This window comes from Daucus carota, chromosome 8, assembly GCF_001625215.2.
Source record: "Daucus carota subsp. sativus chromosome 8, DH1 v3.0, whole genome shotgun sequence".
NCBI classification, from domain to species: Eukaryota; Viridiplantae; Streptophyta; class Magnoliopsida; order Apiales; family Apiaceae; genus Daucus; species Daucus carota.
In genome coordinates, this window is record NC_030388.2 from 28,879,527 (window position 1) to 28,886,807 (window position 7,281).

The 7,281-nt window shown below is 29.6% G+C and overlaps 1 long non-coding RNA gene across 1 annotated transcript; it reads right to left on the minus strand.

The window, feature by feature from the left end:
• Window positions 1–4,226: 4,226 nt before the first annotated feature.
• On the minus strand, window positions 4,227–6,561 carry LOC108199110 (uncharacterized). The gene is made up of 4 exons (XR_001802277.2): window positions 6,426–6,561; window positions 6,195–6,293; window positions 5,585–5,648; window positions 4,227–5,454 (listed from the first exon to the last, which is right to left on the minus strand). It is a non-coding gene; the product is annotated as an uncharacterized LOC108199110 (long non-coding RNA).
• Window positions 6,562–7,281: the final 720 nt, after the last annotated feature.

The following is a 7,281-nucleotide window of genomic DNA, read 5'->3' on the forward strand; positions in this document are numbered from 1 at the left end:
TTCCACCTCTCTCTTTCTACTATCAGATGCAAAATAAACATGGATACCTCCCTAATTTATTTCGCTTTTGAAGCAATTCAATAACAATTCCATGTCGTCAAACAAACTTAATCTAATTCAGATTCATCAATTCATCTTCATCCAAAATAAAACACACATATACAACAGTAACAATGCCTTCAATAAACTAATTTCAAAAACCTAAATTAAATCAAAACAATAAAATTAAAATAAAAAAAATTAGAAAAGAGTTTGCTGAATAGATAATAATAAAAATATCATCGTTATTTATTTATAATTATATATAATAATGTTATCTTTTTATATTATGTCGCCCGTATTATTTTAAAAGATTAGCGTTTTAGTTTTGAAATCTAAAAGGATGATGTGCTTTAGTCAAAAAAGGTAATTGATATGTTGCTCAATGTTAATTTAGAAGATTGAGTCGTTTTAGTTAGAAAATATTGAAAAAGTAATATGTTTGGATTAAAAAAGTTAATTGATTGTATACATAGGCCCATTATTCGACCCAAGTAATGACCGACCAAACTTTTAATGTTTCGGTTTTAATAGTATGGTGAAGTATTAGATGATCGCATATATTTTTGGAAAATCAAATTTAAAAAAAAAATGAATTTTCATCTTTTCAATTTTTACTTATAAATATCAAATAAATTTATAAGGATTTTTCTACAATCAAGTTAATCTTATTACAAGTAGAAATAAGATTTTTTAAACCCACCTAAACATGGATGGGTTATTAATAAATACATTATTCTAAAAATATAATCAATAAATGTTATTAATCAATAAATATAACATTATAACCAATAGTCAATATCAATTTTTGGCCAACAATGCTATTATGCAAACAAATTTAAATTAGGGTTAGAAGGCAAGTGTTGTTGTAAAGTTTGGAGCTAGCTTTTTTGCTTTTGGCTTTTGCAAAGAACTCCAATTGGTCAAGAACTGTTTGTCATCATTCACATACCACGAGCATCGGCTGACCAGGAGTTTAGGGAATTCACATACCAGGAGTCACATCCTTAAATTCTTTCGGCCAAATCCTGCACGTTTAGGGAATTTTGAAGGGATCGAAAATAACTTGTTCCTAAACTGCCAATTTTGGTTCATCATCTTGGGGACCAACCTATTGTACAATATTCTTCTTGATCTTCTTGTTCATTCAATCATTCAAATAGTATTATTATAAATATTTCTACTTACATGTCCGATTGAATTTGTAATTTTTCAAACTTAAATATTTGTTCTTAAACTAAATATGAAAGTCATATTTTCCTAAAATAAATAACTTATTTTAATTTCGAGACTGATATGTTATCTCTAAGACTAGTACATTGATGTCGTATATTTTTTAACAGGATTCTATATTTTATTTCATTTTTTGTACTTAAAATTTTTTATTTAAGTGAGTCCGATGTTCGGTAACTTAAATTTGTAAGTTAACATCTATGATCCAAATAATGTACATGCTATAGTTAAATCAATCATAATCTTAAATTGATTTTTTTTTTTCTAGAAAAACAAAGAAACTAGAGAGGCGGCCTGAGACTGAAGCTCCCGTCAGAGATGTATGAAAATGGAGCTGAAGACGAGAAGTTAGATGATCTAGCTTTTGAATCCGATGTTCGACTTACATTAGACATTTAACAGCTTAACTGTTTTTGACTATAAGATATTAAAAAAATCACATTCAAATATAATTATTCTTTAAAAATTTATATCAAATAAAAGTTTATAATCCAAACTTTTATTTGATATAAGAATTGAATTTTTTTATTGAGAGTAGATATTAATTTTTTACCTTTTAAAATACGTGTTAAAAAGTCAAACAACAGTTAAAATGGGAGACGGTAGTTATAAAAAAAGTCCGAAAAATAAGATGAATTATTATTACCAACCACTAGAATTTTACTAAATATAATTATTTGTGATTTTACAATTAAGTATTCTCTCGTATTTAATAAATGTGTTAGAAACAAAGGTACCGAACACAAACAAGCAATACAATAACTGCAACAAACCAAATATAAATGAGCTATCACAAAAAATATGCGAATCAGAACAGTTTATAAAATATTTAACATTTGTCAGCTGTAAATCTGCAAGCACAATAATCTTTATTTTCGCAGTCCTCATCGAGCAAAAGTTTATCAGAAAACTTCTTCACACAGAAATGTATGCAGCTTTTATCTGTGCAATTTGGCAGGTAAGAAGCAACATAACATATTTGTCCTTGATCATTGGGAATATCATCTGTCAAGTAAAAAAGATATTAGTTGGATAAATCAAACACTCAACATCATTTACATTGCAATGTCAAAATTGAAAATAAAAAACAAAAATTCTTAACAATCAAACACTTGACAATAATTATGACATACATTTAAATTTTAAAACAAAATTATGATATTAATTAATATAAATGATACTCTCTATGTCCCAATCAATTGTATACATTGAAACTTTTTAAGACTCTTATAAAAAATAGTCCTACAACTCATTTTTAAGATTTTTTTTTGTAAAAACATAAATGTTATACTTTTATACAAAAAAGAAAATCTTAAAAATAATTTTCAGAACTATATTATATTGAAGTATTAAAATTCGTGCCGCTCCCTCCCAATGTATACTATTGATCGGGACGGAGAGAGTATCATTCAAGCGAGAGTGTTTACCAGCTTGATGAAAGTCAGCAAACACATGTGTCGAAAATTTGAGACTCACAAGGAACATGAACAGAACGCAATAACTTAAAATCTTGTTCATCTTGCTTCAGTTTACAAACAGAATTCAATACAACCTATAACAAATATAATGGACCCTTCTTGATCTTATATAACATTAAGAGTAATGGCAATAGTATGCATTTAAGTGTAATTATGTTAATAAAGAAATATATTATAACAAAAGAGATTTTATAAGATTTACCTTTTTTAAGACAAAATATCTTATAGACATAAATGAGAATGTTATACATTTAACTACGAAGATTTAAGTATAATGGTATGCATTTAAGTGTAAAATTTATGTTAATGAAAAAAATATGATAACTGAAAAGATTTTATAAGATATACGTTTTGAAAGAGATATATAAAAGAGAAAAGATCTTACAAGTATAAATGGTAATATTGTGAAATTAAATTGTTTTAATTGATTTATTTTATCGCATGATTTTAGTTTTAATTTTATAATTTTGGATATTATTTGGATTTAATAATAGTAACTGTAGATCTTAATTTTAGTTATTTTTTGTATGGATAGTTGACTCTCTTTTGATGAGTTTATTTTTAGAATTTGATTTTTCTCTACTAATTTGAATTTTTTTTATTAGAAGATTAATTTTTCTATTTTCATTTAAAGATTAATCAATAGAATCTTTACTATTGATTATTGTACCTGAATTCCATAACTGTAACACAGTAACTTAAAATCTTGTTCATCTTGGTTCAGTTTACAAACAAAATTCAATACGACATGACACATATTCTTTTTTTTTTTTTTTGAATATGAGAATAAATCTCAACGAGGGGCTCCGGCAAGATCTTGACCGAGGAGTTCCTTTCATTCAAGAAAGTTTATCATCTAACCTTCGGACATGCAAGATGACCGAGGACACTTAGATAATATAACTTAATTGTCTGATAAGAAAACACCTTTCTTCTGGAAAACCTGAAATAAAACACAAGGTATCATATCTCAGTAACAAGAAATAACAAGTTTTAGCTAAAATTCTTTATTATCACCAGCAAGCAACACATTTTGAAACCATAGATAAAACGATATTTACTCAGCAAAATAAGGTTAAAGTGAAACATCGTGTAATCAACTCAAGAACAGAGGTCCAAACCAAAGGAAATCCTTTGGTTTAAACCTCTAACAAGTAAATTCTAACTTTTATGTGCTCAATCTAACTATGTCCATTCATTCAAAGTAAACCAAGAGTAGATAGATTTATGATGAAAGAAATTGAAGCTGATCCGAAATAATCAATTCATTTAGAATCTTGTCAAAACAAATACATTAAAGAGCTTAGGAAATTTCAGCATCAGTTTTGGTTTTAGAGTAAAATTGAACAAAATAAACCAAGTATTATACAAATTAATTATATTATAATCATATATCATTATAATTATCTATTCATTACAAAACTAAATGAGTAATTATTTAAAGTTTAATTCAATTATGATTATTATACTGTTAAACAATTAAAAGTGAGAGTTACAAATGGCCAGATAGAGTGCAAGAATACGCCTGTTAACAAGAAGATTATCACCACGATTTTGATAAAATTTGATAAGATCAAAACAAAGTATCAATCCAAAGTGAACTACTCCATTATAAATTGAAAGAACAATGTAATGCTTTAACTAAATAAAGATTCTATGTTACCCTCTATCTTATGAAATGCACACTTAAATTGGGATGTACTATACAGTTAAACAACATGAACTGATGCAGTATGTAACCAAGAGTTATGCACAGTATATCTTAAGTTTTGTATGCTTAAACAACTGCAAGACACATAAAAGTTTGGAGAGTGCATAGCGTATCTAAATGACACTACTTAGCTTGAAAGGCAATGTATAATTTTCAAAACCCTGATCGTATTCAAATTGCGTCAACGACGGGGGTGAAAATTTAGAGTGTTTCTGACAATCATCGCAAGTCTTTGATGAAATCAAGGTATTAATGTGTCTCTTACTATTAGGAACTGACCAAGAACTGAACAAGCATAAATCCTGAAGGCATTATCCCTTGCTCTACTTCCGAGGGGAGTTTCTTCCCACCTCTAACTGCTTGTACAATTATCAAAGCCAAAGAGCCCCCATCTAAAGCTGGCAGAGGTAGAAGATTTATAACCGCAAGATTAAGATTTAAAATAGCAGCAAATTGGTAAAGCACATTTGAGCTTGACTTTGCAAGATTTGAAGTTTGGTTTACCATTAAGCAACGGTTTTTAGGCTGGTCAATATATACAAGACTCTCGACAAAACTGGAACACTATTCAACAATTATCAAAGAGTGTCATACAAGAAAATAAGATCTTGCCGAGGAACAAAAGTGATTTCTTAAGCTAGTAGTTTCATGGATATATTAATATTAGGAGTACTAAACTCAGTCTACAAATAATACTAGATGGGAGCTAAACTCGATATAATATCAGCTACAAGGAAGTAAGGCATCAATACAAGCTGACTGAAATCCAAAGTGACTAGCGCTTAACAGCAAATCAAAAGAACCTGTCTTCTTCATTGATTAATGGTCAGTTTTTTTCTTGTATTGAACAATGCAGCACTAATTTAACTGAAGTATAGTATACTCTACGACCTTTAGCCAATCAGCTGAACCTCATGTTGAAGATGAATGATACACAGGCGGCAAACACAGATTTAATTCTTTATACATCTGGCTGATTTTCTTATGCAATCTCTGCATTATGAAAGGAAAATTTTCCTTTTGTAACTATGGTCATAGATAAAACTCCAGGAGCATATAACTGAAGACTCATATGTACCTACGACAAAGAGTCACAATTATAACGAAAATTCCAGAATTATACCTTATTCCACTGCGTATTTGCTTTTCTATATTTGAGTCTCTACTCATTTTCCTATACAGCTTCCCTGAAAGACATAATTTAGAAGAAGCTTGCTTTAATTGTACTGTGTAATTCTTCTAATATATAGGACCTGATTACATAAATATCAGGGAGTTGGAGTTGAGAACATAAATAATTTACTTCAGTATTACACCTCTTAAATAATTTGCTTTTATGAGTGGTCGATAATGTATTAGCTGCTGGCAAGTTGACAATAGGTAACTGGTGGGACTACAAATACACAATGGACTAAAGATTAAATGTGAGCATTAAGTTTAATTCATGTTCCCTATCATATATTCTTTCCCACCTTAACCTCTGCACCAAAATTTTCATCAATGTGTATTTTCCTTACTTGATAGTACAAGACAAGAGATAATGGCCAGATCTTAAATAATTTCAAGAGATAAATTAAAAGGTATAGTCTTTGCACATAGCCAAATTTGTTTGGTGGGGGGGGGGGGGGGGGGGGGGGGGGGGGGAATAATACCCAAGCAGCAAAGTTTTTTCTGAGCAAAACAATGCTATTAAAACTAAAAAGAAAATAACATAGTCAAAAGAAAATATTTACCAACTTGTTGAGTCCACTGGCTTATGTTGTCGATGAATGACACAAAGGCAACATTACAGACTTAGTCCTTTGTGCATCTGAATCACTTTCTTATGCAAACTATACATTAGAACAAGAAAACACTTCGTTTGTAACTTTGCTCTTAGATAAACTTTCAGGAACAGGTATCTAGAGGCGCATAAGTACATTCAAAACAGAAGCAAGAGTATTAAGTAAATATCAAGATTAAACCTTATTCAATTGTGTGTTTGCTATTCAGCACTTTGATTCACTACTAAGTTGTACTCAGTAAATACCTTAAGAGCCAACATACCTCAGAATGTTTAGATGCAGTGTAAACAGTTAATATGTAAAAAAGTATAGCATGTGGACACTCAAGTAATTCTAGTGCCGAGAAGGACAAGTGTATTTCTGTAATGCCACCAGCAGCTTTTCCTTTTCAAACACAACAATTAACCTATAGCTAACAGGTGCAACAGAAACAGAACTAAAGATGCTCTTAAAAGAACAGGCACCTACCTGACCCAATTAATAAATTGAATTTTAAGCACCTTGAAGAGAGTAAGTTACAAAAATTAATCTATTACCAATCACTATATAATCACTGGAAAAAAAGCAGAGAGGTTGCTGAGACTGCCTCCTCTAAAATAAATTAAGTAACTCAGTCTATAAAAGTCCTAACTTATCAAATATTAAAAGTTGACTTCTAAATTGATAAAGAATTTGCAGAATTATTGCCAAAACAAACAAGTCAATACACATTAAATCAAGTTATCCTAGACTACCATACAATATAGTAATCACTTTAACCCCAAATAAGAATACATTACCATCGAAATCTACCAGCTCTTTATTAAAACATTGATAATAAGTTTATGCTTAAAAATAGTTGAAAAGCCAAGTCTATTTGGCGACCTTACTACATTTAATAACCACAAAGTGACTAACTTTATTTACTCCGATGATCCATCTTCCAACCATGAAATTTCGTCCTCTAGTTGGAGTGCTTGCCTTGCCAAAATATGGGCATGGACATTCAAATTTCGACTAACATGAGACCAGGACATCCCAGGAAAGAATAGCATAA